The sequence below is a fragment of the Danio rerio genome, chromosome 6 (assembly GCF_052040795.2).
Source record: "Danio rerio strain M-AB ecotype USA chromosome 6, GRCz13ab, whole genome shotgun sequence".
Lineage (NCBI taxonomy): Eukaryota > Metazoa > Chordata > Actinopteri > Cypriniformes > Danionidae > Danio > Danio rerio.
In genome coordinates, this window is record NC_141026.1 from 43028713 (window position 1) to 43040000 (window position 11288).

At 37.4% G+C, this 11288-nt stretch overlaps 2 long non-coding RNA genes across 3 annotated transcripts in view; both read right to left on the bottom strand.

Annotated features, from left to right (window-relative positions):
- Positions 1-755: 755 nt before the first annotated feature.
- Positions 756-4697, bottom strand: LOC141386329 (uncharacterized). Of its 2 annotated transcripts, XR_015493989.1 has the most exons (5): positions 4510-4697; positions 4350-4417; positions 2558-4212; positions 2311-2474; positions 756-2216 (listed from the first exon to the last, which is right to left on the bottom strand). It is a non-coding gene; the product is annotated as an uncharacterized LOC141386329 (long non-coding RNA). The 2 variants fall into 2 exon arrangements; XR_015493988.1 differs by lacking the exons at positions 756-2216; positions 2311-2474 and having other exon boundaries at positions 2500-4212; positions 4510-4684.
- Positions 4698-5650: 953 nt separating this feature from the next.
- The window catches only part of LOC101885030 (uncharacterized), a 7961-nt gene continuing 2323 nt past the window's right edge, over positions 5651-11288 (bottom strand). Inside the window, exons 2-10 of the long non-coding RNA XR_015493972.1 lie at positions 9142-11288; positions 8880-9049; positions 7463-7530; positions 6727-7388; positions 6556-6653; positions 6325-6402; positions 6168-6242; positions 5873-6047; positions 5651-5780 (exon numbers count right to left, since the gene is read on the bottom strand). The exon at positions 9142-11288 is cut by the window's right edge and continues 1294 nt beyond it. This is a non-coding gene — a long non-coding RNA (uncharacterized LOC101885030). The remainder of the gene's footprint in view (positions 5781-5872; positions 6048-6167; positions 6243-6324; positions 6403-6555; positions 6654-6726; positions 7389-7462; positions 7531-8879; positions 9050-9141) is intronic.

Below are 11288 nucleotides of genomic sequence, written 5' to 3' on the forward strand. Positions count from 1 at the left end.
TAAGCAGTGTTGGGGAAAAAAGTAATGTATTACAATCTGTAGTCACTTAAAAAAACTTAAGTGTTACTTTTTAAGGACAAATGTGAATATATATGTGCTATGTTATTTTATTGTAATTTGCATTTTTTAAAAACTTTTTTTAAAGAGATTAGGTAGATGTAAAATTGTAATTTATTACTTTTTATCCAACAAGGTTCTTAAAAAATAGAAAGCAAATCAATTCTTCAGACAAATATTTTTATTGTTTTGGCAGCAAATAAATACAACAGAAAATGTCTAACAAAATAGCAAATATGAATACAATTTTCTATTTACAATGAAACAAGGAGGTTAAAGTAATGAACACATGCAGTGTATAAAGGACCTGGGTGTTGAATAGGGTCGGAACTCCAAGATCTGAGTTTGACACTGATGAAATACAGTGTTGGGGTGGGGATAAGTAACATGAGTAAATGTATATGTAATGTATATACTGAAAGTATATGTAATAAGTTACATAATAATCTTACTTTTCAAGTAACAAGTAACAAATTACTTAAAAAAAATAAGTAATAATATTTGAGCTATTTTTTAATTAAATTAATTCACTTTTAAAAAATGAATTGCTGAATGAAAATGAACTCACTAATTTTGACCAAACTCACTAACTTTCTACCAGCGGAAACAAACAGAAACCGAGATGGCAGAGCCTTATGTTTCTGCACTGGAAGTATTCTCAGTCTTCTGAACACATGGGGGACAAGTAAAAGGAGATGTTTGTCTCAATGCTCATTTTACTTCACTAACAAGACAAAAAGTACAAAAGCATCAAACACATTGCTTTAAACTGTTGTTACTCTGTATATACTCTATGTAGAGCTCTGAACTCAGCAAGTTCTCAGAAGATAATCTTATCCTAAATTATTATTATTGATGTGTTTTTAAGGTAAATAAAGGTTAAACAGCATGTTGTTAATTGCAGAACTCCTCTATTTAAAAAAAGAAGAAAAAAACTGCAAGACCAAGCCTCAGGCAGCTATAAAAAGTAAAGCAAAGGTGACTCAAAAGTAACATAACGCATCACTTTCCATAAAAAAGTAACCAAGTAACTCAATATTGTAATGCATTACTTTCTAAAGTAACTTTCCCAAACACTGATAGTATATAGCGGTGGATGGTGTAAAGCACCCCTTTTCACACGGAAAATATTGTAAGCCCCCTCCACATTTAATGATATTATCGCTCATATAAGTTTGCAGTAAGGATGATAAAAATGTTGTTTTCAAACAAACAGTAGGTTTATTACTATATCTAGATAGGTTTATGCATAAATAAAAGCCTAATATATAATATAGAAGCAAACCGTAAGCTTTTAACCTGTAAATTGGCCGTATTAGAAATTCAATGACAAAAATATCAGTATTCACACTGGTGTATAAGAGAATAAATAACATAGACTCTTTATAAATAGACACATAAAGCATCAGAATATTAGAGACAGTAATTGTTGAACAGTAATTTACCATTGATTATTATCAGAGTTACTACCTGTAATGGCTACATAGTGTAAATTACTGTCAGTTATTCTTTGCACTACACAATTTCATACAAATTCTACTCGTTTTACAGTAAAATCCTGTTTCTATTTATTAAAGGAAAACACTGGCTATTTTAGGGTTATTTACTGCATAATCTACAGCAAGGGTTAACAGTGTACAATCTAAATAACTGCCACAGAGAAGACATCTAACAATCTATGCCCACCTCCACCCCCTTCCTCTTGGAAGGGCATCTATATTTCAGAATTTCAGGAAATACCTGACCTCTAACCATCAGTGTCCAGTCATTGCTGAGGTGTGTGATTCCTATATCTGTCTTTACATGCTGCTTTCCAGTATGTAAAAGACAAAGCTCTACATGCTGAACTCCAGCAATGCACAAGATGTTCTCCAGTGTTCTTCAGATAAATCTCCACTGATGCTCTTGTGAGGTTCCTTTTTTTGTCTGTTTTGTGTTCATTACTTGAAAAAGAAACACCGGCCACAGACAAGACATCTAGCTAACTATCTATGCCCACCTCCACCCCCTTCCTCTTGGAAGGACATCTATTTACCATTCGACCAGCCATCCTGTATTCTATCCATTCATCCATCAATCCAAAAAACACCTAACCAGACCATCAGTTTGCAGTCATTGCTGAGGGGTGATTCCCATTTCTCCACATGCCCCAGTCTAATCTGCAAAAGACAAAAACAAGACTAACAGAGCTCTACTGGCTGATCTCCAGCAATAAACAAAGTGTTCTCCAGTGTTCTTCAGAGAAATATTCACTGGTTCCATGCGAGTCTCTTCCTGCTCCTCCACTCCAATCTGCAAAGGATGAAGACAGCACCAACAGAGCCCTTTGCTGGCTGAGCTACTAGCAAATTTTAGAAAAATCTCCACTGATGCTCTTGTGACTCTCTATCTTCTCCCTGTGTTGCTTATTACCAACACTGTAAATAAAATCCACAGACATCAATCTAACAATCTATTCCCACCACCACCCCCTTCCTCTTGGAAGGACATCCATCCATACACAAATCCATTTGTTTTTGAAGGACATTCCTGACCATCAGTGTCCAGTCATTGCTGAGGTGTGTGATTCCTATTTCTCTCCACAAGTTAAACTTCAGTCTGTAAAAGACAAAGACACGACTAACAGAGCTCTACATGCTTGCTGAGCTCCAGAACTGCATAGATGTTTTTCAGTTTCCGTCTTTTGCCTGTTGTCTGTCCATTACCTGAAATGGAAACACCTGCCACAAACAGGAGTTTTAGCCCAATTTGATTTCACCCTCTGACATTGGAGATGAAATCTTGTGGAGGACTTCGATCGGTTCTGATTCTCAGCGCAGATCATGGTAATGTGAGCCGTTTAAAGATAGAATCCCACACCTCACGATCAAAACAAACATGTTTGATATACAGAATTTTAAATCGGACTGATCACAGCTGTTCCAACTTATTCCACAACAAAGCCATGAGCTTGGGAGATTCATGTTGCTTTCAATAAATAAATAAATAAATGTTTTTTTTAATAGAATTGAATTTTTTGAGCCAGATTTAAGGTTATTCTTATACCGGTGTGGAGATATTCATAGCACACGTGTAGACGGCTACGGGTAATATTACTAAAATAATAATAAGTAACAAAAAAAGTGAGTTATTCCATTCGTGTCTGTGACGACGGTCTCCAAGCATCATTAAAGAGAAGAGCTGGGATGAATCGCATCAGTTTTACAAAGAAAATAAATATAGGTTAATTTATAATAATTTTAAATGATTATTTTTCATTAGCCACGTTAATTTGTGTGCATAAATAATTATTACCCAAATGTGGTTGTTTGCTAGGCACACTTAATTGCCAGTTATCTGCAAAAATAAATAGCCTAAACATTAAAATGTGCTTTTAGAAATTACAAATAGATCTTTTTCTGAGAGGGCATTGTTCAGGATAGGGGTCAGAAAACTATGTACAGTATAAAAAAAAAATATCAGGCTCGTAAACCCAGTAGTTTCAGTTTTATATGCTATAACAGGTTTGCTTTCAGAGCGGGATAACTGCACACCAGGTTTTACGTTGCATTTAGTAAATTATTATATTTTTTTACAGTATAAAGGCATTGCAACAGGCAACAGTTTAGCTTTTGAACTAAAAAGCACAGCACATCGCGGCATGATGGGAGAGATTATAAGCCTATTTTCATTATTGGACATTTGTCTGGACATATTTCGTATAGGTCACCATTTTTTTATGTTACAAGCACCACTAACAGCTACACAAACAAGAACCTAATGTATTTTGAGTGCATGAGAGTGATTTTGCCGGTAGGAGCAGTTTGTCTAATATTGTTTAAAAATAAATGCTATCTATTGATTAAAAATGAGTGATGTGCTCCATCAGTCTAGATGCTCCTAATAATATCTTGTAGTGCTGTGGTGCAGGTTTCATATCTTGTAGTGTGCGCATGTTTAAGATTTGAGGTAGGCTAATAAATTTGCTGAAGATTCTCCTCATGTGTGTGCTGTAACCAGATTTCATTATCGGTTAGAAAACTCCTGTAGTCTGAGCTCGGCTCAAGCCCACCACCATTCTTTTCCTCTTGGACATCTGTTGTCGACAGGTGATACCTGACCGTAAAAGTCTTATCATCGCTGAGATGTGTGATTCCCTAATTTCACCTCTCCACTCTGTAAAAGACAGACAACATCAATAGAGCTCTACCTGGAAGGAAAATACCTGACTATGACTCTGTAAAAACTAAAATATACAATTTTAAATGTTTTATAAACTTGATTTGATTCAACCTTAAAATGTAAGGCTGTACCTAATTTATTATGATGCACTTGTCATTACTGAGGTGTTTCCCTGTTCCTCCACATGCTCCATGCCAATCTGCCAAAGAGAAAGATGTCAAGTCTTTAATTATTCTTAATACATTTCTTTGGAAATTAACTCCATTGTTTAGTCTGTTCAAGCAGTTCTACCTGTTTGTTGAACTCCAGGTCTTCAAGTATATCTCCACTGTTCCCCTTGAGAGTCTCAGGAGTGTTGCTAGACATAAAGCTCTACTGAGGCACGGGCCCCCCTCAACCGCACCGCAAAATTACTTACCCACATATAAATAGCTGCACTGAGTATTATAATTAAAATTATGATAACATTTCAAATAAATAAATGTATTATTATTATTATAAAAGTATTATTATTATACAAATATTATTATAAAGAACAGAAATCAATCCAATATAAAGACACAACTGGAGTGATATAAGATCTCCTAAAAATCTTTTGCATGAATTTTAATAACATATGAGAATTCTAGATAACACAAATCAAACATGTATAGAATTATTTTCTGTCTGAGACCTGACTGGCTAGATGGCAGAGAAATAATGTTATTAATGTCATCCTACAGCAGCCATGTTTAGTCAAAATATCATCATCATATTACTTAAGCATTAGTTTTGCTGACTTGCAAAACTTAAGGAGTGCTGACTTCACTGCATTAAAAGCTGTTACGCCGGTTTCACAATGTATGAGTGGCGCATATTATTTTCAGCGTGTGTGCTTACTCTGGGAGCAGAAGCAGCTGTGCGTGAAGCGCACAAGAATAGTTTTCTGACAACATGTGTCAGTTAGTTTTCGATTAAACTACGTTGCTTTATTTACTCCTTTGCCCCATTTACTGGGGCATACCCCTGGTGAGTCTCCTGCTCCTGATACTCTTGTGAGTTTCCCTTTTCGGCTTGTTGTGTGTTCATTAGCTACAGTTTAAATAACAACCACAAAGAAGACATTTATCTAACAATCTATGCCCACCTCCACCCCCTTCCTCTTGGAAGGACATCTATTTACCATCCGACCAGCCATCCAGCCATTCAATTTTCTATCTATCCATGCATCAATCCATCAATCCAAAAAACACTTAACCAGACCATCAGTTTGCAGTCATCACTGAGGTGGGATTCTCGTTTCTCCACATGCCCCAGTCTAATCTGCAAAAAACAAAAACAAGACTAACAGAGCTCTACTGGCTGATCTCCAGCAATAAACAAAGTGTTCTCCAGTGTTCTTCAGAGAAATATTCACTATTGCACTTCTATCTGTTGTAGTTCCATTACTTACAACGTAAATTACTGCCACAGACAAGACATCTATCTAACAATCTATGCCCACCACCACCCCCTTCCTCTAGGAAGGACATCCATGCACCCATCCGTGTGTTTCCCTGTTCCTCCACATGCTCTGTGCCAATCTGTCAAAGAGAAAGATGTCAAGTCTTTAATTAATCTTAAAACCTTTCATTGGAAACTAACTCCTTTGTTCAATCTGTTCAAGCAGTTCTACCTGCTTCCTGAGCTCCAGGTCTCCAAGTATATCTCCACCTTTCTCCTTGTGAGTCTCCTTCTGCTGCTCAACCTTAACCTGCAAAAGACAAAGACGGCTCGCCCAAAACCCTACGTGCTGTTCTCCCCAAATGCACTTATGAGTCTCCCTCTTCTGCCTGCTCTCTCTCCATTACCTAAAAAAGAAAAACCCGACACAGACAAGGCCTAATTACTCCCTATACCAACCACCACTCCTGTATCTTGGAAGAACGTCCATCCATGCACTCAGATTTTTTTTTAAAGAAATTCCTGACCATCAATTTCCAGTAGTTGCTGAGGTGTGTGATTCCCTTTTTCTCCATGTGGTCCATTAAAATCTGCAAAATACACTAAAAAGATGTCATGTCATTAATTAATCTCAATGCATTTTTTAAACTAACTCCATTGTTCAGACTGTTCAAGCAGTTCTACCTGCTTCCTGAGCTCCAGGTCTTCAAGTATATCTCCACCGTTCCCCTTGTGAGTTTCCTGCCTCTACTCCACTCCAACCTGGAAAAGACAAAAGCTGTGTCCCAAATGGCACACTATACACTATGAACTTATACGCCATGTACTCATGCACTTACACACTTAATGGTATAGTGTGTGAATGTAGTGTCTTCCCAAATAAAACACTTACTGACAGCACTGACAGAGCCCTACCTACTGTTTTCCAGCATTTCTTAGAGAAATGTCCCACGATGCTCTTGTGAGTCTCATTCTTCTGTCTGCTCTCTCTCCATTACCTGAAAAAGAAAAAACTGACACAGACAAGGCCGAATTACTACCTCTACCAACCACTACTCCATCTTGAAAGGATGTCCATCAATTCACCTGTCCATCTGATTTTTAAAAAATAAATAAATTCCTGACCATCCAGTCTTTGATGAGGTAAGTAATTCCCTTTTTCTCCATGTGGTCCATTAAAATCTGCAAAATACAAGAAGAAAATACCTGAACATGACTTCCTGTCTCAGTAAGACCAGGGCTGCGTCAGAAACCGCATACTTCCATATTATATAGTACGCTAAAATCAGAATGCGAGCTGAGTAGTATGTCCGAATTCATGAAATTCGAAAATCAGAATGTGAGAAGTACCCGGATGACTTACTACTTCTGGCGAGATTCTGAAGTGCGCATCCCATACACGCTGCGCTACCCCATGATGCCCCGCGAGAGAATTCATGAATAGGAGTAAAGCGACGCAACTGACGCAGGTAGGGCACGTGACCATGACAAAATGGCAAATGCAGTATGTCCGAATTCCGAAATCATCACAGCACTATAAAGACTCCACTCACATTTACTCAGTGTTCAGCCTCTTCGCTAGTAAAGAAAGGACTGAACTCCCTATACACCCTCAGTGGTGATTCTTAGGTAGCAGTTTACTTGCATCTTTTTTGTCTTCCATGTCTCTCCTAGTGTGACATCTCCTGGTTCCTGGTCTGTTCTTCGTCCTGTTTGCCATCTGTGGTATCCGTCTCCAGTCTCCAAGCCTGCACAGTCAAATATCGAGTTAATGTTCATGAACTTCTCATCTGCATCAATATACTCACCTGCTTATACTCACCTGCCATCCTTTAAATAGGCAGCTTTCATATTACTCCCCTGAATCCTGTCCCTTCTGTGACACTCACTCTGTAAAAATTAAACTGTACAATTTTAGGTGTTTTATAAAGTTGATTTAATCCAACTTTAAAATGTAAGGCTGTAACTAATTTATTACAATGTACTTGTCATTACTGAGGTGTTTCCCTGTTCCTCCACATGCTTCATGCCAATCTGCCAAAAAGAAAGATGTCAAGTCTTTAATTAATCTTAATACAATATATATTGGAAACTAACTCCATTGTTTAGTCTGTTCAAGCAGTTCTACCTGTTTGTTCAGCTCCAGGTCTTCCAGTATATCTCCACTGTTCCCTTTGAGAGTCTCAGGAGTGTTGCTAGACAAAAAGCTCTACTGAGGCACGGGCCCCCCTCAACCGCACCGCAAAATAACTTACCCACATATAAATAGCTACACTGAATATTATGAATTAAAATTATAATATTACAAATAAATAAATTATTATTATAAAAGTATTATTATTATACAAATATTATTATAAATAAAAAACAGAAATTAATCCAATATAAAGACACAATCGGAGTGATATAAGATCTCCTAAAAATCTTTTGCATTAATTTCAATAACGTACAAGAATTCTAGATAACACAAATCAAACATGAATAGAATTATCTTCTGTCTGAGACCTGACTGGCTAGATGGCAGAGAAATAATGTTATTAATGTCATCCTACAGGAGCCATGTTTAGTCAAAATATCATCATCATATTACTTAAACATTATTTTTGCTGACTTGCAAAACTTGCTGAGTGCCAACATCACTGCATTAAAGGCCGATACACCGGTTTAACAATGTATGAGTGGCGCATATTATTTTCAGCGTGTTAAACAACCGGGATTTACTCCGTGAACAGAAGCAGCTGTGCGTGAAGCGCACAAGCATGGTTTTCTGCACACATGCGTCAGTTAGTTTTCGATTAAACTACGTTGCTTTATTTACTACTTTGCCCCATTTACTAGGGCATGTGCCCCCGTAAATGGGGTCTAATGATACCCCTGGTGAGTCTCCTGCTTCTGATGCTCTTGAGAGTTTCCCTTTTCGGCTTGTTGTGTGTTCATTAACTACAGTTTATATAACAGCCGCAAAGAAGACATTTATCTAACAATCTATGCCCACCTCCACCCCCTTCCTCTTGGAAGGACATCTATTTAGCATCCGACCAGCCATTCAATTTTCTATCTATCCATGCATCAATCCAAAAAACACCTAACCAGACCGTCAGTTTGCAGTCATCGCTGAGGTGGGATTCTCGTTTCTCCACATGCCCCAGTCTAATCTGCAAAAGACAAAAACAAGACTAACAGAGCTCTACTGGATGATCTCCAGCAATAAACAAAGTGTTCTCCAGTGAAATATTCACCATTGCGCTTCTGTCTGTCGTGGTTTCATTACCTACAATGTAAATAACTGCCACAGACAAGACATCTATCTAACAATCTATGCCCACCACCACCCCCTTCCTCTTGGAAGGACATCTATCCATGCAACCATCCATGCGTTTCCCTGTTCCTCCATATGCTCCATGCCAATCTGTCAAAGAGAAAGATGTCAAATCTTTAATTATTCTTAATACATTTCATTGGAAACTAACTGCATTGTTCAGTGTGTTCAGGCAGTTCTACCTGCTTCCTGAGCTCCAGGTCTTCACAGAGCCCTACCTCCAGTTCTCCAACATTTTTAGATAAATGTCCACCGATGCTCTTGTGAGTCTCCCTCTTCTGCCATTAGCTGAAAAAGAAAAAATCTGACACAGACAAGGCCTATCTAACTATCTATACCAGTGGTTCTCAAACTGTTGTACGCGGAGGAATCACCGAATAATACTTAATATTATATGAACACTCAGTTACCCTTTGACACATGTGATAACACAGATGTGATGAGCATTGGCTGTTCCCTGTACTGTATGATCACACCGTTGTGATTAATTTGTTTAGTGCATCACGTCATCAGATGCTAAGAATCTAAAAGACTGTGGAGCTCTCGAGCAGATACGCGCTACAGAGAAGTGCTTTTGCAGACCAGTCCTGCTGGCATTTCAGTTACTGCAAACTCAGGAATTTCCCCATGCTGCATCATTGTTAACATGTTGATGTGTGTTCGTAGTTGTGTAAAATAATGAGCGTTTTCGATATACACAGTAGCCTAAAGTCATTTGTTTTGAAAATAGCCTAGTTGTGTAGCTTTGGATTATTTTGAACCTCGGATTTAAATGAATCTGGATGTAATACAAATGGTGCGGGCCGCAGAACATAAACTCGAGCAAACTTGCAATGTTTGAAGCTTGGAGAAACAAAAAAATTTAAGTTAGTCTCTGTGTGCACAGACAGAGCACCCGTGAACCTTAGCCAAGTCGGCCTGGTGATCGGCTGCACAGTTAACACAAAAATCCACGGTTTACTGAAGATATGGACTCAATTCCACCAAATTAGGGAAATGCTGCAGAAATTGAATTGATAAATTGAGTATGAACTGGTCAAACAATGTATTTATAATCACTCGCTGAATTTCTGACACACACTCTAAATGACGAGCTGTAAATAGATCTAATCTCTCATTTAAATTTGTAATTGTGAATCATATATTTAAAACACAAGTTCATGTTTAGATTTCAAGGGCAGAGCGGGGATAGTTGTAACACTTCCAATCTCTACAACCATATACTAGTTACAAATCGGTTGATTCACATCGCACAGGCTCTTTTTGGCCTTTATAGCAAATAAAAATGTATAGTCCCCTGACAGACACAGAGACTACATTTGAGCTAAGAAAGTAATATTTCTTACGTTAATTATTTTTGAGATAGCACAGCCCGATTTGTAGTTAAACTCGTGTCATGTGTGTGTGGATATATTTAATCCACATTGTTGGTGATAATGTTTTAGCTGTAAGGAGAATACATTCATGAGTATAAGACGCTGGGTCAGCTGTAACAACAAAACTCTTGCTAGTAACATCAGTGAAATGTCTCCACCAACCCCAAGCAGATTTAAACTGTATTTATCTGATGTAATTTCAATATTCCTGAAGCTCTTGAAAGAAAAAGAAGTTAATGTAGTTTGAGTTCAGTGTTTGACCTCTGTGGGCTCATGAAGCCTGCACACACAAATAGGGTCCTATCATACACCCGGCGCAATGTGGCACAAGGCGCAATAGTCTTTTGCTAGTTTCAGCTTGGCGCAAGAGTCCATAGGCGTTCTGGTCTAAAAAGGAAGGTGTTCTGAGGCGCACTGCTGGCACGCGCTCTTTTGCTCTTTTGAGAAACTAAAATAGATTTTTCATTAGACCAAAACAAACCCGGTCTAAACTCCAGCACAGAGTTGCGCCTCGCTTACACACTGCTTAATACGCACAAGAGAGCAATAGGCAAATATCTTTACATATGAAAAAATTTCAATATTAAGGATATATATAGGATATAATAAGAATAGATATTGGATATAAATATAAAGGATTAAAATATTACAAAACATTTTATTATCTAGCCTACATGAATATGAAAAATCATTGCTTTTATGCCTTCATCTCGTGAGGCTTTTTTAGTTCATTCATAACAATTTGCTTTTGTATAATGTTATTATTATTAGCAGTCTTATTTATTTTATCCATATTTATATTTGTTTTATTAAAAACAAGCTTTAGATTTGTCAACCTGTCAGGTTTTAGATCATATGGGGCACAGCATGTGTTTTAGGATATAACTTTTTTTTTGAGCACACTCACACTCACTTTTTGTTTTTGTTTTTGAGCACACTTCGTTATTATTGTT